General features: G+C 35.0%; 1 protein-coding gene across 9 annotated transcripts in view; it reads right to left on the bottom strand.

Annotated features, from left to right (window-relative positions):
* Klc (kinesin light chain) overlaps window positions 1-22730 on the bottom strand; it is a 210842-nt gene that overhangs the window by 120586 nt on the left and 67526 nt on the right. For 2 of the 9 annotated variants that reach the window (XM_074126369.1, XM_074126368.1), the window contains one exon: window positions 10280-10349. The exons of the other annotated variants lie outside the window; for them this stretch is intronic. The gene's annotated coding sequence lies outside the window, so the exon portion shown is untranslated. The remainder of the gene's footprint in view (window positions 1-10279; window positions 10350-22730) is intronic. 9 annotated transcript variants of the gene reach the window in all.

Genomic DNA, 22730 nt, shown 5'->3' with positions numbered 1-22730 from the left:
CTTCACAACTGATATAAACAGCAATGTTTTAATGAAAATGGTTAATGAGATACAGAAGATTAAAGTTTGGTGGTTTTCCAATACCTTCAATTTTCAAACCTTTGTATCTCTCATCATATTGTTCATGTTTTAATGAATCCTTTACCAAATTGTAGGGATAGGTTAGCTCTATAACTGATATAAACAGCCATGTTTTAGTGAAAATGGTTAATGAGATACAGAAGGTTTAAGTTTGGTGGTTTTCAAATACCTTCATTTTTCAAACTTTTGAATCTCTCTTCTTCTTGTTCACCTTTTAATGAATTCTTCACCAAATTGTAGGGAAACGTTAGCTTCACAACTGATATAAACAGCAATGTTTTAATGAAAATGGTTAATGAGATATAGGTTTAAGTTTGGTGGTTTTCAAATACCTTCATTTTTCAAACTTTTGTATCTCTCTTCGTATTGTTCACATTTTAATGAATTCTTCACCAAATTGTAGGGAAAAGTTAGCTTCACAACTGATATAAACAGCAATGTTTTAATGATAATGGTTAATGAGATATAGATGATTAAAGTTTGGTAGTTTTCAAATACCTTCAAATTTCAAACCTTAGTATCTCTCTTCTTCTTGTTCAAATTTTAATGTATTCTTCACCAAATTGTTGGGAAAAGTTAGCTCCGTAACTGATATAAACAGCAATGTTTTAATGAAAATGGTTAATGAGATACAGAAGGTTAAAGTTTGGTGGTTTTCAAATACCTTCAATTTTCAAACCTTGGTACCTCTCTTCGTATTGTTCACATTTTAATGAATTCTTCACCAAACTGTAGGGAAAAGTTAGCTTCATACCTGATATAAATTGCAATGTTTTAATGATAATGGTTAATAAGATACAGAAGGTTAAAATTTGGTGGTTTTCAAATACCTTCAATTTTCAAACCTTTGTATCTCTCTTCGTATTGTTCACATTTTAATGAATTCTTCACCAAATCGTAGGGAAAAGTTAGCTCCATAACTGATATAAACAGCATTGTTTTAATGATAATGGTTAAGGAGATATAGAAGGTTAAAGTTTGTTGGTTTTCAAATAGCTTCAATTTTCAAACCCTTGTATCTCTCTTCGTATTGTTCACATTTTAATGAATTCTTCACCGAATTGTAGGGAAAAGTTAGCTTCATAACTGATATAAACAGCATTGTTTTAATGATAATGGTTAATGAGATATAGAAGGTTAAAGTTTGTTGGTTTTCAAATAGCTTCAATTTTCAAACCCTTGTATCTCTCTTCGTATTGTTCACATTTTAATGAATTCTTCACCAAATTGTAGGGAAAAGTTAGCTTCATAATTGATATAAACAGCATTGTTTTAATGATAATGGTTAATGAGATACAGAAGGTTAAAGTTTGTTGGTTTTCAAATAGCTTCAATTTTCAAACCCTTGTATCTCTCTTCGTATTGTTCACATTTTAATGAATTCTTCACCAAATTGTAGGGAAAAGTTAGCTTCATAATTGATATAAACAGCAATGTTTTAATGAAAATGGTTAGGGAGATATAGATGATTAAAGTTTGGTAGTTTTTAAATACCTTCAAATTTTAAACCTTAGTATCTCTCTTCTTCTTGTTCACCTTTTAATGAATTCTTCACCAAATTGTAGGGAAACGTTAGCTTCACAACTGATATAAACAGCAATGTTTTAATGAAAATGGTTAATGAGATACAGAAGATTAAAGTTTGGTGGTTTTCCAATACCTTCAATTTTCAAACCTTTGTATCTCTCATCATATTGTTCATGTTTTAATGAATCCTTTACCAAATTGTAGGGATAGGTTAGCTCTATAACTGATATAAACAGCCATGTTTTAATGAAAATGGTTAATGAGATATAGGTTTAAGTTTGGTGGTTTTCAAATACCTTCATTTTTCAAACTTTTGAATCTCTCTTCTTCTTGTTCACCTTTTAATGAATTCTTCACCAAATTGTAGGGAAACGTTAGCTTCACAACTGATATAAACAGCAATGTTTTAATGAAAATGGTTAATGAGATACAGAAGATTAAAGTTTGGTGGTTTTCCAATACCTTCAATTTTCAAACCTTTGTATCTCTCATCATATTGTTCATGTTTTAATGAATCCTTTACCAAATTGTAGGGATAGGTTAGCTCTATAACTGATATAAACAGCCATGTTTTAATGAAAATGGTTAATGAGATATAGGTTTAAGTTTGGTGGTTTTCAAATACCTTCATTTTTCAAACTTTTGAATCTCTCTTCTTCTTGTTCACCTTTTAATGAATTCTTCACCAAATTGTAGGGAAACGTTAGCTTCACAACTGATATAAACAGCAATGTTTTAATGAAAATGGTTAATGAGATACAGAAGATTAAAGTTTGGTGGTTTTCCAATACCTTCAATTTTCAAACCTTTGTATCTCTCATCATATTGTTCATGTTTTAATGAATCCTTTACCAAATTGTAGGGATAGGTTAGCTCTATAACTGATATAAACAGCCATGTTTTAATGAAAATGGTTAATGAGATACAGAAGGTTTAAGTTTGGTGGTTTTCAAATACCTTCATTTTTCAAACTTTTGAATCTCTCTTCTTCTTGTTCACCTTTTAATGAATTCTTCACCAAATTGTAGGGAAACGTTAGCTTCACAACTGATATAAACAGCAATGTTTTAATGAAAATGGTTAATGAGATATAGGTTTAAGTTTGGTGGTTTTCAAATACCTTCATTTTTCAAACTTTTGTATCTCTCTTCGTATTGTTCACATTTTAATGAATTCTTCACCAAATTGTAGGGAAAAGTTAGCTTCACAACTGATATAAACAGCAATGTTTTAATGATAATGGTTAATGAGATATAGATGATTAAAGTTTGGTAGTTTTCAAATACCTTCAAATTTCAAACCTTAGTATCTCTCTTCTTCTTGTTCAAATTTTAATGTATTCTTCACCAAATTGTTGGGAAAAGTTAGCTCCATAACTGATATAAACAGCAATGTTTTAATGAAAATGGTTAATGAGATACAGAAGGTTAAAGTTTGGTGGTTTTCAAATACCTTCAATTTTCAAACCTTGGTACCTCTCTTCGTATTGTTCACATTTTAATGAATTCTTCACCAAACTGTAGGGAAAAGTTAGCTTCATACCTGATATAAATTGCAATGTTTTAATGATAATGGTTAATAAGATACAGAAGGTTAAAATTTGGTGGTTTTCAAATACCTTCAATTTTCAAACCTTTGTATCTCTCTTCGTATTGTTCACATTTTAATGAATTCTTCACCAAATCGTAGGGAAAAGTTAGCTCCATAACTGATATAAACAGCATTGTTTTAATGATAATGGTTAAGGAGATATAGAACGTTAAAGTTTGGTGGTTTTTCAAAAAGGTTTAAATTTCGTATTGTTCACATTTTAATGAATTCTTAATTTAATGAGCTGATGTGTTACTTTGCAGAATAGTCAGAAAGCAAAATCTAGGTAAAAGGTACAAAAATCTCTTTAACAAAAATTTATTGTTTAACAATTTAAGTATAAGGGTTGATTAAACGCTAAAAGATGCAAAAATCAGCCAGTACTAAACTAAAGATACTACATACTGAACAAGCAGACGCTGATAGCAATTTTGCACAAAATAGGCAATCCAATTTAATGCGTCAACTATTTAGCTTTTAAGGACCTTTCTAAGGAACAATCGAAATGTAAAATGTATATAAAAGGCGCTTGAAAATAGTAACATCAGTATAATGCTATTTCCTAAGAGGCAAGTTTAGAAACCAATGGAATGTATTTGCTTTTATTGGTCTGTAGAACTGCATCTACAGCAATGGCCGCTGTGCAGCCAAGTGAAAAATTGTACTAAACCAAGCAGGAGTGTTGGTGGTAAAATGTACGATTCCCAGCGTCTCCCTAGGCCCTTATCGACAGTTTGTTTTCTTTTCTTATTCTTGGTTACTAAGCTACAGTTTGTTGCCAGAATGGTCTCCAATACTCAAGAAAATAATACACTAGAGAATTCCAAATCAAACAATGAAAACATGACCTATTTTCTCTATACACAACATAATAAGAAACTTTCGTAACCTACCCAACTCTGTTCGTCTAGGTGTGTGTAAAGAAAAAGGAAGAAAACCCCTACGTTTGTATCCAGTACGTTTATTTTCTACTGAAGGAAAATTCTAACCTTCTAGAACACTGGCAAACCCAGCACCCCAAAACTACTTAAGATGACAATGAAAGACACTGTGTGCGCAGTGCGTATTAAAGGGTGTCTTTCATCAAAATTTAACAGCACTAAAGGTCTAAGGCAAGGAGATGCTCTATCCTGCCTACTGTTTAATCTTATTTTGGAATATGTAATGCGTGAGGCAGAAATCCCGCTATCCGGTAATATATTCCACAAGTCTGTCCAGGTTTTAGCCTACGCAGATGACGTGGACATAATTGGAAGATCCTTCCAGGATATGGAAAGGGCCTTCCTTAATCTGGTTAGAGTGATTGGAAAAGTGGGACTACAAATAAATGCTGCCAAGACCAAATATTTAAGAGCCGAAGTACCTGCAGATCATCCCGCGCACGTAACACTTGGCAATTATATGATTGAACAAGTTGATTCATTCATATACCTCGGAACTTTAATCTCTAGGGATAACGATGTGTCCCTAGAAATAAAAAGAAGGAGTATGTTGGCCAATAGGTGCTATTATGGCATGAATAAGCATATGAGAAGCAACTTAATATCAAAAAAATACAAAAGTGCTTCTCTATAAGACCCTGATCCGTCCTGTGTTAACATATGGCTCCGAAGCTTGGGTGATTTCAAAAAAAGATGCTGCAAGTTTTCGAGAGAAAAGTTCTTCGACGAATTTTTGGCCCTATTAAAGAGGGCGCGATTTGGAGAAGAAGGAAGAATCGGGAACTGCAGCATCTATTCCAGGAAGCAGACATCGAAAAGGTAATTAGGCTTGGCAGGCTTAGATGGGCTGGCTATGTGGCAAGGATGTCTGATTTGGAAACACCCAAACGGGTTCTGCAAGAAGAAGTACATAGGATCAGGAGAGTGGGCAGGCCTAAATTGAGATGGAATGATGGGGTATGCGTGGATGCCAGAGACCTGCTTGGAGTGAGGAATTGGAAGGTTGCTGCAATGGATAGGGAGGACTGGCGGAAGCGGATTCAGGAGGCCAAGGCTCAGTAATGGGCTGTAGCGCCAGTAGTAGAACACTGGCAATAATGTCGATAAGTGAAGATCTCAAGTTTCAATAATAAATAAATAAATAAATAAAAAAGCAATTTCATCTTTTAAATGTATCATAAAGAAAATTTAGGTAATCTTAAAAATGGTTCTCTCAGCAACTTCGCAAATCGGAGATTCTACTTCTTCCATTCTTTGTATTCTACGTCATACAAGTGATAAAATTTAAATAAATATAAGTCAAGCAAAACCTATACTATAGAATACCATATTTTCCACAAATAATATAAATAATATTTGGAATATTTAAATTCATGCCTTAACTTATTTATAACTTATTGAAGGAAGAAATTATGTCATTTCTATTTTTACTGTCCTGGTTACAGCTCAATAAGAGCACATTACATTGGTAAGTATGCAGATGGTAGTAACTATGATCTCGAAAAGCTCTTTACGGACAACACTAAAATAAAATTTAATGATTTAAATTACTAAAGGTTAGGAGAATTTAAATTACTTCATTTTCCATTTACGAGGGTCGTTTGAAAAGTCCGTGCAAAAATAAAAACTACTTAATTTTTTGGGGTAAACCTTTTTTATTTTTCAACATAGTCTCCTTTTAGGCTTATACACTTCGTCCAACGCTGCTCTAGTTTGTTGATCCCTTCCGAATAATAGGATTTGTCCAAGTCTGAAAAATAGCCATTCGTTTCTGCAATCACCTCCTCGTTTGAATAAAATCTTTTTCCCGCCAGCCATTTCTTCATATTGGGGAACAAATAGTAGTCCGAGGGAGCCAAGTCTGGAGAATAGGGGGGATGTGAAACGAGTTGGAACCCTATTTCCATTAATTTTGCGACCACAACTGCCGAGGTGTGAGCTGGTGCGTTGTCGTGATGGAAAAGGACTTTTTTGTGGGCCAATCGTGGGCGTTTTTCTTGCAGCTCGGTTTTCAAACGGTCCAATAACGATGAATAATATGCACCTGTAATAGTTTTACCCTTTTCCAGATAGTCGATGAGGATTATTCCTTGCGAATCCCAAAAGACAGTCGCCATAATCTTTCCGGCCGAAGGAACGGTCTTCGCCTTTTTTGGCGCAGATTCCCCCTTGGTAACCCATTGTTTAGATTGTTCTTTGGTCTCAGGAGTGTAGTGATCTATCCATGTTTCATCCACAGTGACGAAACGACGCTTAAAGTCCTGCGGATTCTTCTGGAACAGCTGCAAACCGTCCTTGCAACACTTCACACGATTTCCTTTTTGGTCAAGCGTGAGCAATCGCGGCACCCATCTTGCTGATAGCTTTGTCATGTCCAAATGTCCAGAACGTTCAGCGTCACTTGTGCCCATATGGCCACTCCGAAAATTTTGAAACCACTTATAAACTCTTCTAATCGAAGGTGCAGAGTCACCATAATGTTTATCAAGCTTCTCTTTAGTCTCCTGAGGCGTTTTGCCTTTCATAAAGTAGTGTTTAATCAACACACGAAATTCTTTTTCGTCCATTTTTTGAAAATCACTCGACTTCCTCGATTCAAACGAATGCCAAACACAAAGAAATAGACCGATCTGGCTGAAACTTGGTGTGTGTTCTTCCAAGAGATGCTACTAACTAAACATAACCTCGATACGCGCCAGTGGTGCTATCTCTCTGACTGCACGGACTTTTCAAACGACCCTCGTATTCAAACGCAACTTCTATCTTTACAAGCAATAAATATGAGTTGAAAGTTATTTTATAAATGATTCTCTGTTAATCCTATCAAATTTGTTTAATAATTTTAATGATAATGTAACTCCGGCTTGAGGTACTGAGTTAAATCTAAATGAATTTAAATATAAAAATACAAGAGATACCTCTTCGGCAACTAATACAATCATATTCTTTAATCGACTTCACAATAATAGACGATCTTCCAAAAATTGTTCAGTAAAAATCAAAACGACTTCTGGAAGCGTGGAAACAGATAGTTTATCCATTCTGTCCAGTTTAATTCAAATTAGAAGTCACAGCTACTTTTGTTAATTTTAAAAAAGTCAGAACCGCTGTCAACTTTGGAATAATGTACTGCTACTTTTAGTATATTCTGATATTTGTTGGGTTAGTTCTGAATTTGGGATTCCCATTTCCCATTCATTAATAACGAACACAAAAGTTGGTTATCTAGTGCACAAAATTATGTAGTTTATAAAATATAATTTCTAGCCCAGTCAGGAAATATATGCTTTTGAATTAGATTTCTCCATTACTCTAAATAGAAAATATGGAACTATACAACTAGGTATATTATTTCATGCAAAACATAGAACTCCATCTGAATTTAAATTATTATTTGACCATAACTGTACTCTTCTGCAAAGCTTGGTGCTATGACTGTCAAGCTCAGTCTTAAACTTATCATATATTTCCTTATATTAACGTTCCCAAGCATGACTATAACTGTACATTTACTATTCACAAAGGGGTTTATAAATTCTAATTAGAACAATAGTGTAATAAAATATCTGATAAAAGCCGCGCATAAAATCATCAAGACTATCATAATTAAGGAATGTCCGCATTGCGACTAGGGAAATCTGTTCACTGGATATTAAATTGGAGAACCTAATATTATGAAGTGTACAAAAAGAGGAAAATCCTGAATAGTTAAACCGAAAACTTACTTTTAAAGGATCAGAAATACCAATAAAAAAATTCCAAAATAAAAATCCTTATTTTTTAAGCAGAATAAGGCTTTGAGATGCAAATAAATGAAAATATGAAAGGAACAACTAGCGATATACGTTGTTTTTGCATGCAATTTGAAATTGCAAATGGTGAATTAATTTAATTAAATCACTCGCTTTTCTCTAGCTGAACTATGTTACAATTCGCTTCAATGTTTGCATGCACTTCAATTCTAAACACAACTGTCTAAAGAAAACTATGACGTGAAATATTAGCGGTCAGATTTCTTTTGATGTTAGCCTCTATCTTGTCGACAATATAATTCTCTAGAACAAAAATAGAATTCCAGAGATTTAATACAATAGTTATGTTCTAGACCAGAGGTTCTCAAATTGGGTTTCGAGGAAATTTAGATGTCGTAAGAAGACCGCTAAAATTTTGAATAGTTAATAAGAAAAACACCAAATACTTAAGTGCTATTTTTCCTTTCATTTTCAACAATAAAATGTTTAAATGCAATAAATAATTATATAACGAATAATTTAAATAATTGTGTTATCCAAGGAAGAAATAAAAACCCTCGTATTTTGCCTTTTTTGGATGAGAAACGTTTTAAAGTTATTTTCAATTTACCTTCGTTCTATCGCTTAGAGAATAGTACACTAGAACAAAATGTCAGTTATCTCAAAATATTTTACAATATGACATTCGTTAACGCTTATCTAACCGCTGACTACAGTTCTCAAATGATAATATAAATATAATTTGTACCTACTAATAATGAAATATGCCTTAAACTGAGCTCATTAATTGCTTAAGCTGTTAAAAGCAAAAACTACATGTTAATGGATAAGTTAGCATACGAGGTGTGGCTATTAAATAACGAGCGAGACTGATGCTGCTAGAGAAGAACTATGCATGCGCCAAATCCTAACGACCGCAGCTGTACAGCGTAAAGCCTTCTCTTTCGATTGCAGCGTCCCACGTGTTTGTAGAGAAATATGTCTGACCGGAACCGTCGTTTGTGTAAGAGGTGTTAGTTTCATTTTGCCGAAAACATGATACTACACTTGTGGTAGAGCAACGATTTGTCGGGAAATTTCAGATGAAACTAGGTAAAACCGCTACTGAAACTTATCTTTTATAAAAAGAAGTTTATGGCGATGAATGTTAATCACGTGCGCGAGTTTTTGAGTGGTTCTGATTCAATCGTTTCCAAGATGGCCGAGAAGACGTCGGAGATGATGACCGCTCGGATCGCCCTTCCACGTCCAAAACGGATGAAAATATCGATTATAATTAATCAACATTACTACCGTGGAAGTGCTTGCTCAACTCCGTGACAGAGTAAGGAAAAAACGACCCAATTTGTAGAAGAACAAGTCATGGGTTCTCCATCAAGACAACGCGACGGCTCACACTGCATTGTCTAGCCAAGTACAACATCCCAGTTTTAGGCCATCCGCCTTATTCGCCTGCCCTGGCCCCATGTGACTTTTATCTGTTCCCTAAAGTCAAATCTGCATTAAAAGGAACACGATTTCAGTCCGTTAAAACTGTGAAAGAAAAAGCGTCACGCGTCATGCAGGAGCTCACAGTAAAAGACTTCCAGCACTGTTTCGAACAATGATAAATTCGCATGGAGCATTGTAGGGATAGGGGAGGGATATTGAAGGTGATAATAACTAAATATGTATAAATTTAAAATAAAATGTTTTACAGCAATAGTCTCGTTATTTAATAGCCAGCCACACCTCGTATATCGTCTCTAATACTGTTCGGCTTCTTTTGAACGAATTAAATTGTAATTAATTTAATTAAAACAACGTTAAGATAAAAGTACAGATAACAGTAAATAACAGCTCCATCAGATAAGAGTAAATGATAAGGCAAAACAAGCCGATTAACTCAGGATTAGCCACTTGTTTCTTTTCATAATCCGCTCTGAAACATTATTCATTTAACTCTGTGATAAGTTTTCTCATTTTGAATGTTCATTATGTCATCCACAAGTTATATGTGTGAATTGTGTTCACAGATAAATAGTTACAGGCAGACTATCATTAGACATAAATGCAATGGTAAACCAATGCTGCAGATCGCTTTGATATCAAAATACAGCCCATTAATCACAAACTTACAACAACGAATTACTACTACAATCTAGAATTACACCCTTCCTTAGACAGACGGTGTACTGTAATTAACGAACGCTATTTCGGGTCTTATTTTAATTTAAAAAAAAAAAAGTCCACCTTATGTACTGAGGTGAACAAAATTAATTGAAGATAGTATCATTTTAGGTTTAGCCAACCAAATTTCATTGTTAGTATCAGATAAGCCAAGATTGTGTTAATTTTTATCTTCAAGTGCAGCGAACAGTATTCTGATTAAAAATTCATTGTACTTACAAAACCAAAATAGATGCTACAGTAGATATTCTGAGAGAAATTTCTACAGTTTAATGCAGGATGCACTTACCTGTAACAAAGAAAAAAACAAATAATTGAAAAGCTATTAAATTAAATAAAAATCATTAATAGTCACTTGAAGAAGAAATGGCAGACAGATTACAATAATGGTGATAAAGGTAGATTCTATAAAACTATGGCAGATCAGTTACCTAGACAACCATGGTTTAAGGGAACTGTCACTAATAAATGGGTTGTTACGACAATAAGCAGGCTGAGAGCGAACCACGCGGTGTGCGGATCGTATCTACACAGGATCAACAAAAGGTCCTCTCCTCTTTGCGTAGATTGCAATGAGGAGGAGGATTTCAAACATGTAATAATGATATGTCCACGTTATGTGGTAGAAAGGAAACGAATGTCTGACGATATATACTGGTATTTAGATGCACCATTTCGCTACGAAGACATTATATTCTCCACCAACATTTATGTACTTAAGTCGATAGCAGAGCTAGCAAAGAAATACGAATGTACTTAAAAGTTATAGCCGATTACAATGAATGGAAGAAAATGATTATAGGAGGATTACGAGATTTTAATTTCGTTTAAGCTATAAGGATGGCAGGAATATAGAGTACTGATCCATCCATTAGTTGTAAGGTTTATGTAAATAGTTGTATATAGTAGAGTGATGAATGTGTGAAGCGAATGTATTTATAAGTAAGAATGGAGAGTGAGTGATATTCTAGTGATAAGCACCTAGACGATGCTGGCTGTATGGCGGAAGCCAATGCCAAAAAAAAAAAAAAATAATAATAATATCTTAACCAAAATTCCTAGATGATGTCGAAACTTACTGATCATGATCAGTATGCTTGGTACAGATCGTAGTGAAACTAGACTACATTCAATTACTAATTTACTGATGAAGAGCCAACTAAATTAACTATTATAGTTAATAATAAATGATAATATAGTTTAAGCAATGGTAGAGGAGGCGCTTAGTGCTGTTAGGTTACTCGCGCCGTACTTTAGCAAGTGATTACTCTGCCTTTTAAGTCTCCGTAGACCCTTCCTTAAGATTGGGAGATGACACTCTAAGACTGTGAACAGCTGATTTGAACCTCTTCATCATGAATAGTAGGAGAGAATTACTAAAGGATTGTAAGCCGATATAAATCAATTAGAAGCGTTCCAAAGTTAGGCAATCAAGTAGTATTGTACAGGAATGGTTTAGCTATGTAAGACAAAATCAAGCCCATTTGTGAATGACTTGTATGTAAGTTAGTTAAGTATTCGATTAAATACACTTAAATACACCAATCAAACCTAAGGGTCTTTAAATTTTATTAAAATATAACGGAATTTAAGATTATTATCATCTATTGTACATTACCCATTATCGGATAGAAACAAAGAAATCAAAAGTTAACTTTAAGCAACGTATCAGATTTCGATCAGTAAGTATCCAAATTAAGTTGATTGCACTTAAAACAGGCAAAAAAATATAAAAAGATGCAGGAGAAAACAAATTTAAAAAGTACAATAACCTAAAAGAATAAATAATTACATACTCAATAATTCGATATTTAATTCAATCACAACAAAATTGGAAATCAAACAGCTGCGGAAAATATCTCCCCCCTCTCCTTGGAAAAACTTTCACTACAATTTGTATTATACTTTCTAAAATGATATCGCTAATCTTAAGAGACTTAACAGCCATGTTTATTTGTCACTGCCTAGTGTATTAGTAGATTCAATTAAATAAAATTATCTACTTTCATCTCCTGACTTTACAAAAATCGTTTTATAAATAACAACTTTCCCCAATGGTGTGAGCAATTATCATTTAACATAATTAACACTTTAAAGAAATTTAAAAAAAAAACAAATGTTTACTAATCTGTGCGGCGCACAAACTGGAAAACGGGAGAGTAAGTTTGGGGTTTTAGTTAGTGGTTTCTGGTTGATGCTTGGTAGATTCCATCAATAAATATTTATTTTTACTTCTGATCTGCAGATTTGCTAATACTATGTAACTTCTGTTTTTAGAGAAAAATATGTGAACTGTTTTTCAGATTATTAGGAATTAAAAATCTGTATACAGTCGAACCTCTCAATAACGGTCACTGGCGGGGGAAAGCAAAGTGGCCGCTATTTGGAGACGGTCGTTAGAAGGAGGTAGGCAAGTTTCATATTGAAAAGATATGGGTTTTTTCCAAACATATATTTAAAAACTGTTTATTATTAATAGATTTAAAAACGTACATAATTGCATAATTATTTAGCTATATGATATGCATCAAGTTTTTCTTAATTATCCAAAAAATTTATCAAAAATCTACATATTATTGACTTAATTAATAATTTTTATAACAATTTTTATAATAATCATCACATTTATTCATAACAATAATAATTTATGGTAAAATTATCATCATACTGCCATCTATTATTAGAAAAATAGAACAAACCTTTCGGCAAGTTGACGATGGCTCGATTTGGTTTTTGCAAAATCTTCCATCACATTTATTTTCTCTTCTAGAGTTAACCACTTTCGTTTGAGAGACATATCGGAAAAAATAATATTGTACGTCCAAAGTAATATAGAAAAATGATTAAAATGGTACAAGATGTATGAGCTTATATAGGAAACTTTAGGAAAAACTAGAAAAAAACAAAAACTTGAGAGGGGATAATTCTTTTGATCACCGCGTCAAATGAACTTTTAATAATAAGGTGGTCGTTGGTGGGAGGTGAAACATTTAATCCGTTCCCCAAAATCAATGTCCGCGGTCGCTATGTAGAATGTCCGTTAGACGGAGGTTCTTTTATATAGAAAGTGTAAGGGGAAATCCAAAAACTGTCCGTAAATGGAGGTGGTCGCTAGTGAGAGTGTCCTTTATGGGAGGCTCGACTGTATTCTGTATAGGTACCATAAACAAATCTAATGTGTTGACTAGCAGAAGGAAGGGAAGCTACCCAATGATAGAACCCTCAATATACCACTAAGTTCCAACAGGCTCGAAGGAAATCTATGGAACTAGTGGAGGTTCAGTCGAACTGGCAGATTGCCTAGGATTTTGCGTGATGCAGAATTCTGTGTAAAGGATTGGAACAGTGAGAGAGGCCATTGTCTTGGTGAGTTAATAAAGGGCAATAGGATGAAAAAAATAAATGCCAGTTTTCAGTCGTGATATATTTATTCTGCCGAGCTTTCGACCTAGGGACTAGGTCATCTTCAGGGCTGTGGAATATGTTTACAGATTATTAACAATCATTCTATTAAAATGAATATGTATGATATAACGAAATTTACAAAAATTATTTACCTAGTTTAGAAAGTAATACTATTATATTTTAGGGTTGGTGTGTCTTCTGTCTTGTCTGTTCATAGACTGAGTGTGATCGGTCTGTGTGTGATATGTGTTAGGTTGTGTGGAAGTCAGTGTTGCCAATTGTCAAGTATTTTGTAGTAAGTTTGCGTATATGTTGTTTAAATTGTTCGTGTCTGTTTTGAAATTTAAACTGTTTTCTGTCTTAGATATGTATATAATTTCTGTAATTTCATTTGTATATCATTTCTGTAACAATCTGTAAATATATTCCACAGCCCTGAAGATGACCTAGTCCCTAGGTCGAAAGCTCGGCAGAATAAATATATCACGACTGAAAACTGTCATTTATTTTTTCACCCTATTGAGAAACTATGAATCAGTCACCAAAAAGAATGAACAACAATTAGTGAGGGATGTTAAAGTTATCCTTAAGGATAAGGATGAGACATAAAAAGCAGTTCGGTAATCTGTACGGATTCACTTGGGTTAGAATTTCGGACTAGATCAAATGTTGGCTTGTTTTGGTTGAACTCCACAACTCTGATACACCAGATCATTGTACTGAATATAAGTCTTTCATTTTGGGTGTCCAAACAGTTGGTAATGAAGTTTGGCACTTTTTTTAAAATTAATTATAAAAATTAGGGATTAGCCCAGTTAGTAGCACGGTGAATTGGGAAATCGGAGGTCCCGATTTTAAAATAAAACGTGATATTCTAAGATTTCTATTCCCCATGTTTGTCTTCAGCTCAATTTCCGGTTTTGCCAGTGAAGGTGATAAACCAACTCTAGCTGACCAACATCAGAAAAACTTACAGCTGCAAAAAGATGTTGCTAGAAGATCTGTTAATAAAAGAATGTAAGGTGAAATGAGATGAAAGCAAAAACACTTTGTAGAAATACAGAAAAAGAAAAATACTATCTCCTTAATCCAGACCAACTGAGAAGCTGAACGCTCTCTTTTAGAAGACTGTATAAAAAAAGTGGTACACTGGCAGTTTGGTTGCTCTCAACAAGCAGAACGCTGTACCTTTAAGGGTTCACGGCAGCCGTTGTGGATAGAGGCGAGGCCCGCAAAGACGCATTGAGCGATACTGGGTTCAATTTCCGATCCTTCTTCTTTTTACAACCGCCAAAATACCTCAACACTTTTACGAACAGATACCCCAACTTTTAGATACGCATCTTGCATCACAAGATGTCGAACCTTTTCAGTGCAGCTTGATTTGAAGACATGAGTTAATAAACAGTCTTTTAGCAATTTCCCCTTAAAAACGTTTAAGCTAACTAAAGATTTTTAACTTAAATAGTAACCTACTTTATTCTGAAAAGTATGCTACACCTTTATAAAAAAGCTACATACTGGGAGTGAAAAGTGAGCTAATATTCAACTATAATAGCTTACAGGCTATTTTTTTTAATTAAAAAATTAATTTAAAGAAATTTTGTACGCTAACATTATCTATAAAGACAATTAAAATCCCCTTTTCTAACTGTCTGACTGAATATTCCGTCATTCAAAAACACGAAATCAAGAATCTGTTTGTAACTTTGTACGCTCAGCTTTCACTGCAGCTGCGCCTGCGTGTTGAGTCAATATTCCTACCCTTTAACACAATCAGTTAAACCGTAAAGAGAAAACTAAAAATAAACTTCCGTTTCTGTCTATAGTAATTATTTTTAGGAAGTACCCTACAAAAAAACAGTAGCAGATCATTAATTACCCAAATCTAAATACGGCACACAGATTCTGAAGCTATTAAATGTCCTGCTTCATATGGATCTATTAATAAAGATTTGCTATCTCTAACCAATCTCCGCTCTTGGTTTGTCGGAGGTCAGTGTTCATTCAGACAGAAGTGCATCTCTTCTTCCTGCCATTCATAGATAGATCATTGATAATCTACACTAAGGGCTTGTTTCTTTCTATTTCTATTTATGGTTTTTCTTCTTTAATCTATATTGGGGCGCATTCAGTTCTACGGTAATTAGCGCCTCAATTTCTCTACCCCCACTTTTTCTTTATTCAATATTTCTATTAATTCAACTAACACATAGTCTAAGAGTATGCATGACTAAAGTTCACATGCATCTGATGATCAAAATGCCAGAAACATAGTGAAGTAGAAAATAAACGTTTAGAACTTTTGCATGTTGCATTATCTATGAAAATTACACGGGAATGTACTAAAGGATGCAAATCAATTTGTTCGAAAAAGTTGAAGCTGTGCTACGAGAGTTGGAAAAAATTATTAAGGCTTCCACAAGTTCTTCAAATGGTGCCAAGGGATCATTTGACTCCAGTTTGTTGTTCGGAACTTAAACATTGTCTTTAAAAAGAGTAACAAATAAATAACTAAAATATTAACTTACGTAGAAAAGTCTTATTAGCATCGACTTTTCTAATAATTATTTTTTAATACAAGTAAAAGTACTTGCAAATGAGAATAACTAAAGTTAAATTTAATTCATGAAGAATTTCTGCCAACAACTTCCATTAATTTATTTTTTAAATTCAAATAAATGAGACGTACAGCGGAGATTTTGTTTAAGCTAAAAGCTTCAGTTACCTCTAACTCACAACTTATTTACTCATGAAAACGTTCTTACCTTTTACCACTTAAAAAAGGTTAAGTATGCCCTAAAAGTACTTACAAGTTCAACATTTACCCTCATAAAGTTAAGTTAAAGTGACTATAGGGGCTTTAGTGCAGACTGGCTGTTGCTGTCCCTGATGTACAGTATGGCGTGTGGTAAACCACTAAGAAAAAGTAAGCTATATTTACTTGAAATATCTAACGAGTTATATATAGAAGTACGCGGTAATAGAGAAATATCCGCTCCCTTTAGGCGACACACTGTATAGTTAGAGACTCTGTAGTTACACTATGGCTATGACATGAAAGCAACGCTCTATTTGTCAGGGATGTACGTACAAAGAGTTGCCTCATGTACTTCTTTTTTCTATTAACAGCTGAAAAATTGAAGGAAGGGATTGGCTGAGTGATTAGCGAAGGAATTCTTGATTCCAAAATGGAGATTCCGGGTTCGAATCCAAGCTGCGGGCCCTTAGATTGTCTCTGCCTAGAAGCTTCTCTTACAGATCACTGTCCGGTGATGGACAGTGTTGTCTGAAACGAGAGAACACTGTCCGGAGGCAGGCACTAGGCGTAGGTAAGTAGCGCCACCATCGCCCATTCCGTAAGGAATGCAATCAGCTTCTGGCTCTCCAGGTTGGGGAATTCCCATACCCTCCCCCATCCCCTCCTTTGTTCCTATCCCCCAAGGATTAATATTATATTGGTCCTTGGTTCCTAGCCTCCTGGAGATCAGCTCAAGGCTGGTGTGGGACTGCCTAGGTGCACTGAAGGAAATTAGTAGCCATAATAAGGTCTTCCTGGGTTGGGTACCTGGGCACTCGGGTTACAGAGGCAATGAGGCGGTGGACCGCCTGGCCCGGGAGGGTTCAATGAGAGCGCTTATCGGGCCAGAGCCGTTCTGCGGTGTCTCAAGATGCCTCAGGAGTGCATCCATTAAGCTATGGATGCAGGACCGATCAAGGGAATGGTGGGTCAAAACTCCAGGCCAGAGACAGGCGAAAAAGTTTATCCATAGCTACTCGCCCAAGCTAACTGCAGAATTACTCCAACTAGGCCGGGTGGCCATAAGGATAGCAGTTGGCATTCTCACTGGCCATTGTAGATTAAATAAGCACATGCATCGCATGGGCCTGGCAACGGATAGCCTGTGTAGGTTTTGTCAGGAAGAAGAGGAGACGGCACTGCATGTGGTATGCCAGTGCGAGGGGCTGGTCTGGCTAAGGTACCGCCTCTTTGGCAAAGAGAAGTTGGTGCCAACAAGCCTCAGCCAGGGCCCTCTCTCGGACCTATTAAGGCTTTTAAGGCAAGCAGGACTCGAGAGGGTGCTCTGATGGCAGGTGCTCTGATTGACCACCTGGGAGCCCCCCCCCAATTCCACAGTTCGGTTAAGGACAGGATAGGGGGAGGGTCTCCAACTAGGGGGGTGCCACAATAGATCCTTGGGGTGTAGCGGTGGCGTGGGCTGAATAGCCAATTCCCCCGGTAGAATCTATCTATCCTAGCCTCCTCTACGATCTGGAAGTGAGTGCTGGGCTCACGCGTTGGTTGGGCGTAATCTCAACCTGCCTCCCTGGAGGCCAAGCGGGGGTGTGCCTGCGGGACACTTCTGCCGCGGAGAGGCCTAGCACACCAGCCTCTCCGTGGTGGTGACATCCCCCTCTTGTAAAACGACCCTGTGCTTGCACAGGGGGTCCGGTAAATCCGAAAGGATAGGTACGGATTTGAAAGATCCACTAGTACTAGTACAGGAACGAGTAAGAAGGGAAGAATGTCCGGAGGCAGGCAGTGCACTGAAAAAAGCCTCGGTAATAACCTCAGATATTCACGCGCCTTAATTCATTGAAAACAAAATAATATTAATAGTAAATAATAATAATAATAATAATAATAATAATAATAATAATAATAATAATAATAATAATAATAATAATAATAATAATAATAATATAGGGAAGGGATTAGCTATGAGGTTAGCATACTGGACTCCCACGCGGAGGTCCCGGGTTCGAATCCAGCAGCTGACCCTTAGATTTTCTCTTCCTAGGAGCTTCTTACAGCTCACTGTCCGGTGATGGACAGTGTTGTCTGTAACGAGAGAACACTGTCCGGAGGCCGGCAGTGCACTGGAAAAAGCTCCGGGCGCTAATGACCTCAGCTGTTGATGCGCCAAAAAAAAAAAAAAAAATAAAATAAGGGAAGGGATTAGCTATGCGATTAGCGTACTGGACTCCTACGCGGAGGTCCCGGGTTCGAATCCAGCTGCTGGGCCCTTAGATTTTCTCTTTCTAGGAGCTTCTTACAGCTCACTGTCCGGTGATGGACAGTGTTGTCTGTAACGAGAGAATACTGTCCGGAGGATTGGTGCGCTATCTCTAATATGATACTTGCAATGACCTAAACGTAATATAGATCACTCTTTTTCACTAAGTAACGATACTTAGTGCTCGCCACTTGTTCGAAGGTAATGCGGCGGACTCAATAGTGAAGAATTTATCGAGTATTCAGAGACGGTAGTAGCTTACTTGGGGAATGCCCGCGCTCCGTACAGTACAGATTTGGAATGGAGGTAATACAGAGAGAGAAGTTTATAAACATCTCTCTGACAGATTTGAGAAGGTACCGTAGGTTTTCGTTTAACCAGTGTAACCAGTTTAATTGAATGTGAGAGTTAAGGGCACACTAGGTTATAGGTCGTGGATACCAGCCTCTATTAATAAATAATAATGATATTATTATTGAATGAATATTCAAGCAATAATTAAATAATTTGAAATTAGGCCTTAAAAGTTTGTTGATAAAATGAGTAAGTAATTAGCCAAAAATGGAAAGAAAACCTGAAGAGATAAAACCTCCACGGTTATCGGCAAACTGATTACTGGTCTGTAAGATTAGAACAAACCAGCACGCTATTTATTTTCCATTACCAAACTTCAAATTAAGTTTGAGTTTGAGGAATCAATAAAAAGAACGTTAAAAACAGATCAGCAGAAATTTTAAAAAAACTGAAAGAATTAATCGTTTTGAAAGAAAGCATTAAATTAGGTTATGTTCTTTTAAAACCAAAGCAAACCAGGGGAATTAAAACGTGATGGTAATCAACCAAAAGTTGCTTTCGATCTATACAGCTACATAAATGATATTTGATGTACCAAAATGAAATATTATTCAGTAGAGAAGATTATAGTTTTAGATATTAATGTTCTAATCATCCTAATCTTGATGAAATATTTTTAAACTGCCTTAAAGAAATTTCTGCCTAGTTATTTTTTGAAATTAAAGTGCATTATTGTACAGATACGGAAAATTAGTATTCCAATAAGTTATCATAAGTAACGAGCTAGTAAGAAGTTACGTCGAAAAGTTAGAACTAAGGATGTAGACTTATTTTAATATCTATAAAGTTTATCTTAAAACTACCAACCTTTCTGTAATATTAGCAAATAATAAGCGAAAAACTCAACTCGAATGACGAGAGAGTCGATATTCAATAATTACTTGCTTTCTTTATGATTTATCATCGTAAATATCGATAGTACCAGATGTGACCTAATCCTAACTAAGATTTGTTTTTTCAAGCGTGATGTTTAAACCAATAACTAAGAAATTGTCTTTTAAGTTATTATATAGATAAAAGAATCAAAAAGGTATTAGTTTCTTTAAAGTTTAAATTTAAATTTGAATTTATTAATTCTAAATTTAACTAATAAATTAACTGCAGTTTCAAATTCCTTCAATAAACTGAGTACAATAATAGGATCATATTTAGCGACAGTAGAAAAAAATTGCTAAAATGTTTGGAACAAAATATTAAGAAATTGACATAATATAACCTGACTAAAGTAAACAATAGGAAAAGTTTGGGCTCAACTTTTTATGTAGAGGAAATATATTTTTCTGTGATAAAGTTGAAAGAAAACAAACAAATAAAAGATTATTTGCGACAAGAACGAGAGAAATGAGTAACCAAAACGCGCCATTTCAACGAAGCAAAGGAGAAAGCCATCTTTTTTTGTCACAATTTCAATTCACAGTTTTTCTCTTGTCACAAAAAACATTTCCTTCTATAAGAGCAAAAATAAATAAAAAAGGAAAATGCCACAAAAACCTGTGGTTTATTCTATATTTGTTGGCCACACCCAATTTCATTTCTCCCTTATTTTAATAAAGTTTTATTCCTCAGAGAATATTTCTAAGGAATTTGATAGCTTGTGATTATACTTTAACCAATTTATGCCAAGAATGGACGAAGCATTCAGCAAACCGAATACTCGGAACAGTAACTTTAATAAGCGTTTTCTCCGCCAAGTTGGTTTTTAACTAATGTCCATAACTTCTCCTTTGTTTACTACTTATAACCCAGAAATTTCATTCTGTTTTAAACCTTTTCTGGTTAGTGTTTACTTTCATATTTTATTTTATTTACTCACTAAATTTAGTTCTTTTCTTTTTTTTTTAATTTAAGTTAAGACTTAAAATCTTACAGACTATGTAGTCTTTTTTTTATTCATATTAGAATAGAATGAAGATATTTCTTTAAAATATAAACGTGCTCAAACACTGTTATTAATTGTGTATAACAATGAAAATGTTGCAATTATTTTAATAAACTGCATACGAGGTGTGTTCAAAAAGTAACGGGAATTTTTAAATTTCGCGGGTTTGGAGAGTCTGATTGTAAAATTTTTTTTTTTTATTGTGTTGGTACACATGCCCCTGAAGTACGATAAAATTTTCAGTAATATTCATTGTTTACTTCTTAAGTGGCAGCCGTTAAGGTTAGACGTGTTTTTCGAGCTTGGCGATTTTTGTTTGTTAAAAAAAATGGATCAAAGAATTTGTATTAAATTTTGCGTAAAAAATGAAATAAAGTGTGTGAAATGTTAATAAAGGCATATGGTGAGTCTGCTATGAGTAAAACAAGGATTTACGAGTGGTATAAGCGTTTCCAAGATGGCCGCGAAAACGTTGAAGATGACGAACGACCTGGACGTCCAAGCACATCAACAACCGATGAAAACGTGAAAAAAGTGAAAGAAATGGTTATGAACGATCGCCGAATCACAATCAGAGAAGTCGCTGATGATGTTGCCATATCAATTGGCTCATGCCATGAAATTTTTTCGGATGTTTTGGGTATGAAACGTGTGGCAGCAAAATTTGTTCCAAAATTGTTGAATTTCGAACAAAAACAGCGGAGAATGGAAGTTGCTCAAGAGTCACTCAATGAAGTCGACAACGATGCGGATCTACTGAAACGTGTTATAACAGGTGACGAAACATGGGTTTACGGATATGATGTCGAAACTAAGGCTCAATCGTCCCAGTGGAGGCATTCTGGATCGCCAAGACCGAAAAAGGCTCGATAAGTGCGGTCGAATGTGAAGGTTATGCTCACTGTGTTCTTCGATTTTAATGGCATAGTGCATCATGAATTCTTGCCACAAGGTCAAACAATCAATAAGGAGTACTACCTACAAGTTCAACGCCGTTTGCGTGAAGCAATCCGAAAAAAACGCCCGGATTTGTGGCAAAACAATTCATGGATTTTGCACCACGATAATGCACCTGCTCACACTTCATTGCTTGTTCGTGAATTTTTGGCCAAAAACAAAACTTTAACGATGCCCCAGCCTCCATATTCGCCAGACATGGCTCCATGTGACTTTTTTCTATTTCCAAACATAAAGAGAACATTAAAAGGCCGTCGTTTTACAAGCATAGATGACATTAAAAGCGAATCGCTGAAAGAGCTGAAAGCTATCACAAAGATCGAGTTTCAGAAGTGTTTCGAGGATTGGAAAAAGCGCTGGCACAAGTGTATTGTATGCGAAGGGGACTACTTTGAAGGCGACAATATTAATGTAGATGAATAAATAAATATTTTTTTCAAAAAACGAAAATTCCCGTTACTTTTTGAACACACCTCGTACACTGTCATGGTGTTCATTAAAGATAATATTATTAAGATAATTAGTTATACAATGTTTTTAATTAATGAAACATTCAATACTGCACAGGTAATTTTGGAAATATCGTTAAAGAGGTTTTGTCACGATATTAGGGCTAATTTTACTACAATAGCACGACTTAAATCAAACTAGGCACTGCGCTGTTGGGCGATTTTTGTATAATACTCTGCAAACTTCGTCGCTGTCTAGGTAAATAGTGTGCGAGCTTTGCCCAAATTAATCAGATAAGTTTGTCATATTAATAGTAGAATATTTTTGAACTTAACAAAATGCAAATTTCAAAGAAAAAGTACCAGTTAAATGTTAAAGACACAAATAATAATCTAACAAAATGCAAATTTCAAAGAAAAAGTACCAGTTAAATGTTAAAGGAACAAATATTAACCTTCTTTAGGAACATTCTAGCATATACCATAACGAACTTGATTGTTAGCTTCATTATAAATTACGAGAAAGTCGTTAATCAGATTTTTCTTAATTTTAATTAATGCGAAGCCATTAACTACCCGGTATGAATTTGAGACATAATTTCTGATTG

Source organism: Rhodnius prolixus, unplaced genomic scaffold, assembly GCF_049639745.1.
Source record: "Rhodnius prolixus isolate KJV_2025 unplaced genomic scaffold, Rpr scaffold_3, whole genome shotgun sequence".
In the NCBI taxonomy this organism is placed as follows: Eukaryota; Metazoa; Arthropoda; class Insecta; order Hemiptera; family Reduviidae; genus Rhodnius; species Rhodnius prolixus.
The sequence above is the reverse complement of the archived record's forward strand: the minus strand, read 5'-3'. Positions and strand labels throughout refer to the sequence as shown.